Genomic DNA, 12,153 nt, shown 5'->3' with positions numbered 1-12,153 from the left:
TTTTTCAAACCCATTTTATAGGAGTTGAGACAGATATCATATTCCATAGTTTACTCACATCAAGCAGGATTGTTAATTTGCTACCAATTTCAAAACATTCTTTTCTTGAACTTCTTGACATCAGCTCTTTCACAATTCCCCGCCCACTGTACTCCCTGGAAACCCTTATTCCTCTTGCTGTTCTTCTAAGTTGATCATCCTGCCCTTCCCCACTCCCCACACCGAGCACCTCCGCAAAAAGGTTGAGCCATGTGTGAAATAGTAGAGAAGGGAGAAACCCTGAGTACCTGGCAAGAGCATGTTCAAGACGTCTGTCTGAAGTGGCAGAGGCCACAAGACCAGATGCATCACACATGGTGACACAGATTCACAAGATAATTCCTAAGTGTTTGAAATAGGTAGGTCAGAGGCATCCATGAACTGTCTGTACAAAACGTAAAGAGAGCTATGATGTTGGGAGATTTCATAGCTATTGCCTCTTTTGTGGTTATTTTATTTTCTAAATTCCTTATCTACCAATGAAATTAGCCTATATATATAGATATATATAGATAGATAGATCGATAGATATAAAACTAGTAATCTAAACCCACAGGAAAGATGCTCAAGAGCTAAAGGAACAATTTGAGAAAACAAGGACCACTCAGGCACATTTTGTTGGAAATCTAGTTCCTCCTTCTATCTTCAAAAATAAAGTGCTGATAATCAGTTCAAAAAGATAAAAGCAGAAACAAAATCTAACTTATATAAGCTCAAAGTAAAAGAAATCAGAAGCTTCACTAATTTCTCCTTCTTGTAAAAATATTAAGCACTTATTCTAAGAATATAGTGCATATAAAACGATCACCTAACATCAGTTGGTACCTAGCACAACGCTTTCATCCACAACACAAACTCCCTGGTACACGCCAAAAGTCTGTACTGTTTCACCTTCTACGACGATCCTCAGTGGGAATGAATGGTAATGATACTACTTCTGACAGGGTGGTACAAGGTTTTGCATTTTCTCTACTTTGATGTAAACATCCTTCCTTGAGACAGTTGACCTCAAACCGCTTTATCTGGTCCTCCTTGGGGATCCATTGATTCCCCATGAAAACCGTATAAACCCCGTGGAGTGCAGACGAGAGAACTATCCATTAAGCTTCTCCCGAGAGAAATCATGACTAAGTATAAAAACCAAGAAGGGCAGAGATCAAAGTCCAGTAAAAGTCTAAGGACACTGAGTGCCAGCGTCCTTCAGCGGGGTCACCAGGTGGCCTGTGTCCCGGGGCTAAGCCTGGACAGGATCCGTACGTGTGCTGCTGCACGAGCTACGCCGCGCGCGGGGGTGGCGCCCTCGTCACAATCCAGGCTTGTTTGGTGTGTGGACAACGGTTGACACCACAACCTCCCACCATCTAGAGTCGCATCACGCCTACAGCGACTCGGGAATTTCTCGGCGACCGGAAACTCCTTTGCCCCGACTCGCGGCCACGCATTTCCCAGGAACCGGAAGCTCCTCTGCCCCGACCCGCGGACCCGCCGGCTAGCGCCGGCAGGAACCGGAAGCTCTTCTTCCCCGAGCCCGAGAGCGCGGTCGCCGTGAAGCTCTGGCACGGCTGCCGGACGGGAGGAGGAAGGAGCGGAGTGGGGGGCGGGGCTGGTCCCAGAAGATGGCGGAGGCGGGGGTGAGTTGGGGTACCTTGGCGAAAGGCAGGTGGCTGGATGTTGAGGGAAGCGGCCCGCGGAAGGGGTTTCCCAAAGGAGGTGCTTGTGCTTTTGCAAGCTGGGCAGACTGGCGGCCCGCGCGGGGAGCCAGGACCACCGATGGGGATGAGGACGAGCGCTGGGGCCTTCAGGGCGAGGGGGCCCCACGGTTACCTGGAGAGGGGACGTCGAGGTCAGGCCAGGGACGGCGGGGTCCAGGCGAGGTCCCGGAGAGCCCGAGGCTCCGGGCGGTGGAAGAATAAGTTGAAGGACGGAGAGAGCGACCCTGGAGGTCCGATGGGAGGCGGTGGTCAACGAACTGTCAGGCATGTAGCCCTCAGGACTTGGGAGGTGAGTCGTCTAGGAGGAGGCGCAGGTGTGGGACTGGAAGGGACCCAAAAGGTAGTTGGTGGAGCCTGTTTCCAATCCACAGTAAAGGTATGTTGACAGTGAACCGAGGGGTGGGACTTTGGCATTTTAGATACCTTGGTGGCAGGTGTGCTAGGAAAGACAAAGAGAACTCTAGCCTGGGCTGATTCTTGACGGATGATAATGACTGAGATTTTGCTGTGGATTAGTAGGGATTGACAGTGGAGAAAGGAGTGTGAGTATGTGACTGGGGGTGGGTGGGTATGTGGGTGGGGGTGTGTGTGTAACAAAACTTATATGATAAGGGCCTATATGCCCAGTTATGGTTGAGAAAAAGTTGTTGAAATATGGTCTTAGCTGGATAATGTAGGGAACTGTAATGTGAAGCGTTTGCTGTTTGTGGAATTGATGAGAAGCTTTAGGAAGCAGTGGATGGATTGGACAGCGGGGCTGCTGAAACTGGCCCAGATCAGTATTGCAGCAGACCTGCCCACTGCAGGCAAGAAGATAGGCTTCCATCTAGCTACGGAAAGAATACAGGCAGGGGAAGCAGTGACAGAGGAGATTCTGCTTTTGGTTTAGACCCTGTTAGTGAACCACTGAATAAAAACTGATGTAGGGGCCCCACGGGGTGGGGGTGGGGGTGGGTGGGATTATCCATGTAATCATCTTGTTTGTTAATTCTTACTTTGGGCATTGTGTTCAGTGGTTCTCGGAATGTACTCAAGTGACCAAGCTGGAATCACAAACATTTGTTAAAGAGCTTGGTTCTTTTTATGGCGACAACTAATGCTTCTATAGATGGTCTTTCAGCGAAGGAAAGGATAGCATGCAAGTCTAAATAATTTTTAGAAAATTAAATCTAAATAGTTATCAGAAAAATATTTCCAAATGATGGAATAACGGTTTTAGGGACTGAACTTTGATACTTATATAAGCAATAATAGAATGCAAATACTGCTTTCTTAATGATTTCTGTTTGGAGTTGAAATGTCTACAAGGCATTTTTTTTCTTTTTGGAAGTTGTAAGTGGTCTTAGCCTATAAGCAACATAATAATAACTGGAGAAAAAAATTGAAATTGGCAAGGATTTAATTTTACTTGGAATTTACTCCCACAAACTGGCAATCAAACTATCAAATGGTGTATTGCATTGAACAAATCTGCTGCGCAAGACCTCGTTAATGTGTTTTAAAGATGTCACCATGAAGACTAAGTTGTCCCTACCCAACCCATGATATTTTTAGTCACCTCCTATGCATACAAAAGTTGGCTAACGAATAAGGCAGACAGACAAAAAGAATTGGTGTCTTTGAATTTGGTGTTGGTGAAGAATATCGATTATAATACAGACCACCAGAAGAATGACTAAATCTGTCTTGGAAGAAGTACAGCCAAGGTACCTCCTTAGAAGTAAGGATGGCGAGACTTTGTCTTACATGTTTGGAATGCTACAAGTTGGAATCCACTCAACACCTACTAACAGCTAAGATTCACATGTATAGACTTTTATTTACCCCAACCCAAATCTGTTATCAAGTCCATTCGACTCCTAGGGACCCCATAGGAAGGACCCCATATGATTCCTGAGGTCATATTCTAACTGCTGACCTTTAGGATGGAAGTCAAGTGCGTTCACTTCTGTGCCACCAGGCATCCCGTGCTTTTATTTAGAGCAGGTTACACTGTGTTATTGATTTAAGTGTGGCTGTTTTAATGTTATGCTTATATTCTTTCAAGAATGCCCTTCTTAAAGAGCAGATGATGAAAAAGACGTGAGGTAGTAATACATGAACAGTCAGGGTAATTTGAAGGAGCAAACGTAATTCTGTTATTGCTAACATTTGAAGATGAATGATCTTGATTTGGGGGCTTCACTGGTATTAAAATGCAAAACTGTCCTCTTCTTTTACAAAAAGGTTACTTTTACAAAAAGGAAGTTTTTTCTTCTTTTACAAAAAGGAAGTTTTTGTGCTTTCAAAAGCCCTTGCCTAAAGGTTGTTTCAGTAATAAACAAACTTTGAGTATTCCTTTGTAAAACTTAGGATCACTTATAACCCTATTTTATTTATCTAAGAGTGATAATATTAGGTTATTAATCAGCAGTCATGCACATGGAATGTTTTCTCAGTATTGATGATGATTTATCATTGATCTGCTCAACCTGTTTGAACAGATAGTACAAATAGAACACGTAAGGTACCATTTGTAGGCTGTACACATATTATAATGTAGTCAGTTTTATATTTTTCAGAAATTGTAGATCAGGCTTGAGATAAAACAATGTTCTGTGGAAAGTTTTTCCTCTGTAAATTATTGGAAAAAAGGCATTAGTTTTAACAGTCCTAAACTTTATTTGAAGTTGGGTTGCTAACTGCAAGGTGAGCAGTTTGAGACCACCAGCCACTCCCCTTGAGAATGGTGTTTTCTACCCCTGTCAACAGGTACAGCCTTGGAAACTCTCAGGAGCAGTTCTACCCTGTTCTGTAAGGTCACTATGAGGTGGCATCAACTCGATTTCAACGGTTATTTGCGTTTTTATAGTTTATCAAGGAGCCCTGGAAATCTGGGCTAGGCATGAGACTGCTAACTCCAATTGGGAATTTCAAACCCACCATCCACTCCAAGAGAAAAATGAAGGTGTTTTCTGTATTAAAAATCCAGCCTCAGAAACCTATTCGGTGATGCTGTAGGTTGGCATAAACTCGATGGCAGTTTTGTGGGGATTTTTTCCCCCCAAAGGGTTTGGTTGTTTATGAACATATCTTTAAGAACTATTTCTTGCAGGGGTTACATTGTTTTCATGTAGCTTTTGTAGCTGAGGCAAAATGTGAAATGGAAAGAAGCCTGGGAGCCAGAATATTTATTTTTTTGGCCTGGTGCTCCTCCCTGGTTATAGTTTTATGATAATATGATGTTAGATGACTTTTTATTGTATAAAAGGGTAATTTAAAATATAATACCTGCCTACTCAATATGGCTTTTTTTGGTCGGAATTTATTGAGCTATTAATCTTTTTAAAGTATTTTGATACCAGAGACTTCTCCAATTTGCACATTATTTTTTCAAGTAATTGAAAAATTACAAATACAGGTTTTTGGTTTTGTTTTTAATTTTGGAGAATCAAATATATCATTGGTATAAGATTAATATTTAGAATTAAAATAGATGCCCTTTTAAAGAAGATGCCCTTTTACTATATAATCAGAAAATGAAATTTAAAGACAAATTAAAATGAAAAGATATTTATTCACTAAAGCTTTCCCATGAAAACAACCCACTTCCCCGTGGTGTTACTTCAGAAATCACAGACTCACTGCCAGGGAGTCAGCGCTGACTCACAGCCAGCCCCTGTGGGTTTCTGAGCACTGTGACTTTGATGGTAGTAAAAGGCCCAGGCTTTCTCCCACGGAGCGGCTGGTGGTTTCAAACTGCTGGCCATGCAGATCGCAGCCCGACACGTTACCACTCGTATAATAATAATACTCTTTTAGGCACTCCATTTTTGCACAGCAGGGTGAGTGGTCTTGTGGGGAAGGGTTTTGTCCCTTTGATGAGTCTGGTTATTTCCAGGAATGTATTGTACATGTCTGTGCTAGTAAGATCCAGTAGTCAGCTTGATCTTGCCAATACACTCGATCATTTTGGGTCTCATCTGCCTTTTGGTAAAATGTAGAACTGTTAAGAACTTGCTCATAATTTCTTTTGGATCGTAGACTTTGTGTACTCAATATAATCCATATAACTCTCTTCCCAGAAAAATGCACATATATAAAATTTTTATTTATTTTTTGCTTGGGGTTCACATGCCCCTAGAATAAATGATTTCTTAGCTCTTTTCTATGTCTTTAATTTTAGTATACTGTGTTTCTAAATCATTTCGGGTTTTATTTTTATCTACAGTAATTATATACCATTGTATTATGACATAGTTATAATCTGCTGTTTGGGTCTCATTCAGAGAAACATCAAATGTTCTGGTATTTTTAAAGAAAAGCTTTTGGGTTGACGTAGGATATGTAGATATGCATTACCAGGAAAGGTTGAATAAACATTTGTGGCAGGATAGTATAAATAAACAGCTTAAAACCCACTAGAAGCCTTGAAATAGAATGAGGACAGAAGTCTCCGGCAATCAGTGACACACAGTGGGAGGACAATGTCTCCCTGGGGACATTTGGAAATATGTGAAGACATTTTTGGTTGTTACAGTAGTGTGTGTGTGTGTGTGTGTGTGTGTGCGCGCGCGTGCGCACGCGCGCGCACTAGGATTTAGTGGATGGAATTCCACTCTGGAAAATGTTCAACATGAAATTGCCCTGCCCAAAATGCCAGTGCCCTTTAGCGAACATTGTTGGGTGAAACAATGAAATAGCCTTTAAACATGAATGGACTTTCTTGCTTTATTTAAAAATATTATTCACTATAAAATATCCTTTTCCACTTATCCCTTTTGGGAAAAATTTACATACAGAAACAAATGAGTTAATGGAGCAATTGGAATAATTCAAAATGTGTACTCACATTCCTACTTTGGAAACACAGTGGGAAGGAAGCCTGTTGTGTCTAAGAGTCTGGGACTTGAAGGATCAACTGTTGATTTTATGTAGTATGATAATTGGCTGTTAGATTTTCTTTAAGGCATCTTTTTTTTTATACCTTGATCTAGTGGTTTTAAAGAAAAATTTAAGGTGATTATACATTTATTCACACAATTTTTTCTGCTGTTATGTATTTACCCCCTGAAACCTTGGGAATTTATTTGAGTTAAGATGGTTGTCCAATGTCTAGGGGCCCTGGTGGCACAGCGGTTACTCATTGGGCTCGTAACTGCAAGGCACCCAGTTTGAAACCACCAGAAGCTGCAGACAAGGCTTTCCACTCCTATAAAAAGTTAGAAGCTCTGAATCTGCCATATAGCGTGGCTACGAGCTGCAGTTGACTTGAGGATGGTTGAGTTGAGTTTTTTTTTGAGCAGAAGCCCTGCGGGTGCTGCGAGAGGAGTGTTGAACTGGATGCTGAAACCCACCAGCTGCTCTGAGAGAAAAAGAAGCAGCAGCTTATTTAGAAATATTTGCAACCTGAGAAACCCTATATTGCTCTGAATCAGAATGGGCTCCGTAGCAAGGGAGGATCCTTTTTTAGTTACGAGATCCCCTCTAGAGACCCATACACTAGCAAAACAAGGCTCCATACACTAACAAAACAGGTAAGAGGAAATGGAGTGAGGCTTTAGGTTTGTAGGAAAGAAGATGGGCAGAATCAGTGAGACCTAAGGTAGAATTCCATTTTTCATACTGCCTATCTTATGATCATAAGCTAGTAGTTTCTGTGATGTCTTTGATTTAATATTCTTACCTATGAAGTGATCATGCTAATACGTAACTTTATTTAATAGAGTTATATCTGTTTGGTATAAATGAATACTCTGTCAATAGTTGATAATGATGAAGAACAGCAACTCTGTAGCTACTGAACTTACCACATGACTACACGTGACCGCGTGACATACTAATATGTCAGACACGGCAGCAGCAAGGAAGAGTTTGCAGGATCAAGCCAGGAGAGGTTCCTTTGTATTCTCAGTTGGCCTTTAGACACGGGTTTCCCATGAATCAGGTGTAATATATACTAACTCCTCATGTTCTCTAAGCTGCAGAATGCGTTTGGGCTTATGAGTGGGGGTGAGAGTCAGTTGTGTAAGTGTTTACCAAATGAAATTGAGAAGCGTTGAAAGTTCCTAGTACTTAATACTTTCATACTGATTATTTTTATGTGAACCCCCTAATTTACACATGGGTGTTACTCCACAAGTCATTTCTAAGGTAGTAAACTGGATACTCAAAATTGGGGGGGATCAACGCATGAAGTTGTTGGCTTACAAACTTTTATAGGTGGGGGAACATATTCACAGGATTATAGGATTAAGGTGGAGGTGTTCCTTAATTTCAACCGTGAAGCTAAAAAATTATGTACCAGTACCAGGTTGGCAAGGCGTTGATTGAGGTTGTTAGTTTATTGTGCCAACCTGGCCGATAAACACATGTGGGGTTAATTGAAGGGTGGAGAGATCAAGGGCTCGATGAACCTCATCTTTCTAGTTCTCAGGTCTCTTGCTTTCTGATAGTTGGACCAGGGTGCAGCTGCCTTAGCCAGTTTCCTGCTTTAGCTGACAAGGCTCACTTCCTGCAAGACATCCCTGAGGAGAAGCCACATGGACCTACCCCGATGCAGCCCTGGGTGCTGGGGCACCTGTTTGGAGACCCCTGCCAGTGCTGAGATGTTTACACATTCACTGATTCAGCTTTCCTCCTGCAGTTGGCATCATAGTGTGTGCTTTGTGAGATGGAGGAGGACTTTATGGATTGGTGTTAGACTTCTGGGTTAATGGGTTTATCTTGGACTTGTGGGCTTGGGCAGCATTGGGTTGGGATGTTTTCTTGATGCACCCTTAACCTTTATATAAAACTCTCTCTTATACATGAGTTGCTGTGGGTTTGTTTCTCTAAAGTCCCCAGACTAATACAGGTAGTGTAAAACTTGGACATTCTTTTAAATGCTGATTAGGTGCTAGATATGTGTTATTTAAAAAAAATCATTTTATTGGGGCTTGTACAACTCTTATCACAATCCATCCATCCATTGTGTCAAGCACATTTTTACATTTGTTGCCATCATCATTCTCAAAACATTTTGTTTCTACTTGAACCCTTTAGAAGTCAGCTCCTCATTTTTAAAGATATGTTTTCTAACAAAGGTCATTTAACTCAGTATAGTTTGATTTAAAAAGAAAAGCACATTTTAGTTAAAACAAGTGTGAATATGTGGCACTTGGATAGTGAATAAACTTACATATGAAGTGTAAATTTTATAAAGTAACTATAAATGCAATTTGGAGCCCTGGTGATGTGGTTATACTTTGGGCTGCTAACTGCAAGGTCAGCAGTTCAATACCACCAGCTGTTCCATGGGAGAAAGATGGGATTTTTACTCCTATGAATAGTTACAGTCTTGGAAACACATAGGGACAGCTCTACCTTGTCCTATAGGGTCATTATGAGTCAGAATCCACTCGAAGACAGTGAGTGAGTGATAGATGTTAGAAGTGTCATGTTAAGGTTTTGAATAAACTCATTTGGGATTCAAAGGATAGATCACCTATGTGCTGACTTATAAAGAAGCCCAAGATATACTATTGTTAGTATCGTTGATTAGCAGAAAAGGAAGTTACATAAATTATTGGCGTAGGGTTTTCCCACTTAAAAATGTTGGTATTTGTAGAAAACATGTAGAAGAATATGGAACGCTTTGGGAGGCTCAACATGGTTAGGAATGAGGGATTTAGAGCCCGACTGCATGAATTTGAATTCCATCATGGCCTCTTACTACAGACGTAAAATTGGTTAAGTGATTTAATCTTTCCCTTTTATTTGTCTCATCTTTAAAGTGGACATAATAATTACACTTTTAAAGTTTTTTCTTTTGAGGGTCAAGTGAGTCTTAGAATGACACGTTGTTATTTTCAGGTGCCATTGACCCTTAGCCACCCTAAGTAACCTTGCCCAGTTTTGTGCCATCTTCTGTTGTTGTAACCACAGTGTCAGTCGATTTTCTTGAGGGCTGTCTTCTTCTCTGCCGACCTCTTACCAAGAACGATGTCTTTGCCAGGCTTCGTCTCACCTGATGCCATGTCCAAAGTCTTGCCGTGCTCACATCCAAGGAGCATTGTGGTTGTATTTCCGAGACAGGTCTGTTTGTTGTTCTTGCAGTCCATGGTCCTTCCAATATTCTTCACCCACACCGTAACCCAAACACACCCATTCTTCCCACGTCTTCCTACTCATCATTCAGCGTTCACAGGGGTATAGGGCATGGGCATACTGTGGTTTGTGCCAGGCGCACCTTAGACCTCAAAGTGACATACGCTCTTTAACACGTTCAAGAGGCTTTCGGTGCAGATTTACCCAACGCAGTATGTTGTTTGACTTCTTGGCTGCTCATGGCACATAGAAATCTTCAAATGCTATCATTTGTCTTGAAAAAAAACAAACAAACAAAAGAAAGGTAATTTTTATTTAAAGACATGAAGGAAAACCTGAACTGAATGCACCTGTAAAGTTCTGGGCTTTAGAAGTCAGAAGCCATGCTGATAAAAAAGTCTCATTAGAATCGAGAACTTTGATTATTCTTCATTAGTTTCCCATCTTCTTATTCCTTACAGTAGCTCCCATGGCTGGAGCACGGCGGAGAGCTAAGCTCTGTGACAGGGACTCAGCCGCAGATTCAAATAACTAACCCGGTTCACTGCCCTAATGACTGTTTTAAGTGTAAAAAATGATGTGTCGAAAGATAGTTTATTGTTTCATACAATTAATGCTTACATAAGAACAGTAAGAGAGGTCATGAAACTAGATTATGTTATACAGAAGTTTTAATGTATCGATGAACATATTAAATAATACCTGACTAAACCAATAACTGTTATTTTAAGATATTTCCATATTGTGTCTTGGCGGGTCCCCACCTGCAGTGGTCTTCGCTTGAGCATCGTCAGCTGTATGATTTCTCTTTAACCATCTCTGCACTGTCGGAGTAGGAGCCCATTCCTTTAGAGCAGGGGGGGTGTCAAACCCGCATGTGGCCCCCGAGGTAATTTCTTGTGGCCCACGATGCTCTGAAATAAAATGAAAAGGGAAAATATTGTTATGAAGAAAAGAGCGCTTAGGGGAGATGGAGGCGATACTGTACACGGGGTTCCCTCGTGAACCCTTTAACTACTGAAGGCGAGTCTACACATGGCCCAGTGCCTTTCCTGGGGGCCTGTGGACGTGTCTAAATGCCCTGACTCGGTTCCGGCAATGTTTGGAAGCACGATGTCTGCCACTCTCAGTGTCACGTAATGTAAACAGATCCCAATACGAGATGGTTAAAAAGTGCACTCTGGGTTGTGCTGTTATGAATCAAACCTCGCGGCAGCGCCAGTTAAAATATTCAGAGGGAAGCCATTATGATTGTGCATCATGGTTGTCAGCTGTGCAACACTCTGTGTGTTTCATTAGTGACTTATGTTTATTTTCCAGTCACAACATTAGAGGTAAGTGAAAACCAGTAGGAGGAAAGCGCTGACAAGTTTCGAGTGAAAAAGAGTAATTTTAGTTTTATAAATACATTAAATAAAATAAATGTTTAAATAAAGCAATTATGTAGTGTTTTAATTATCCTATCCATGTTCCTGAATCCTCACTTCAAAATATAAATTCAACAAAAGTTGTCAATGTGACGTGGCCCGCGTGAATCTTGCCTGTTGCACCCAATGGCCCGCCTTGTAATTGAGTTCGACACCCTGAGCTAGAGGTAGGTCCATTAGATGAGTCACCGTGTTTGATGTAGTAAACACAGACAACTCCTCCTTTCTTAAAAGATGATCTGCTCATCTTTGAAAAACCCCTTTCATTCTGCTGAACTGGCAGCAGTTGTTTTGACAGTGATTTCAGTTCTCTGAACTGAGGAATTGCAAGGCCTCTCATGTTGAGGGAACTTGGGCTGTAACACGAAGCTGAAAGGCTGACAGTGTGTCACCCTCTCGTGGGCACTTCGTCTCTTTGTTTAGTGAAGTAACAAACGCGAGGGCTTAAAAATGTAGGATTTCACCCAAAGCACAATGGGTTTTATGAAGCGAATAAATCATTATTGCAAGCATAGCTCCATCTAAGTTTTATACCATGAGTGCTTAGAATACGCCGTTGCGCAGATGAATAGCGTTAAAAAAGAGTAAGGGATGTGAATTTGTGATTTCCACATTGGAAAACCCGCATGATTAGTGCCATTTTAACAATGGGCTCGACAGACCCAACAAAAATTAGGTATCGGTGCTGCTGAACCGGTGGGAACCGGCTGAATCCCACCGCCGCGTGCAGGGGAGCATGGCCCACATCCGTTTTTTATGGTAGGCGTTTGTGTGAGGGGCTGCCTGTGTATTGTGTGCAGCCACGCAGACATGTGCGTATTGAACATCGACCATGTCATTCTGCTGTTCTATTAGGTGTGTCCTCATCACGAACAGTCCCTTTCTGTGGAAAACACTTTTCGGTCAGA

At 41.8% G+C, this 12,153-nt stretch overlaps 1 protein-coding gene across 1 annotated transcript in view; it reads left to right on the top strand.

Moving 5' to 3' along the window:
* The first annotated feature begins 1,611 nt into the window (after window positions 1-1,611).
* The window catches only part of INSIG2 (insulin induced gene 2), a 30,515-nt gene continuing 19,973 nt past the window's right edge, over window positions 1,612-12,153 (top strand). Inside the window, exon 1 of the mRNA XM_075530270.1 lies at window positions 1,612-1,670. The gene's annotated coding sequence lies outside the window, so the exon portion shown is untranslated. The remainder of the gene's footprint in view (window positions 1,671-12,153) is intronic.

This window comes from Tenrec ecaudatus, chromosome 13, assembly GCF_050624435.1.
Source record: "Tenrec ecaudatus isolate mTenEca1 chromosome 13, mTenEca1.hap1, whole genome shotgun sequence".
Classification (NCBI taxonomy): Eukaryota; Metazoa; Chordata; class Mammalia; order Afrosoricida; family Tenrecidae; genus Tenrec; species Tenrec ecaudatus.
Note: the sequence above shows the minus strand (reverse complement) of the source record. Positions and strands in the feature narration are given on the sequence as shown.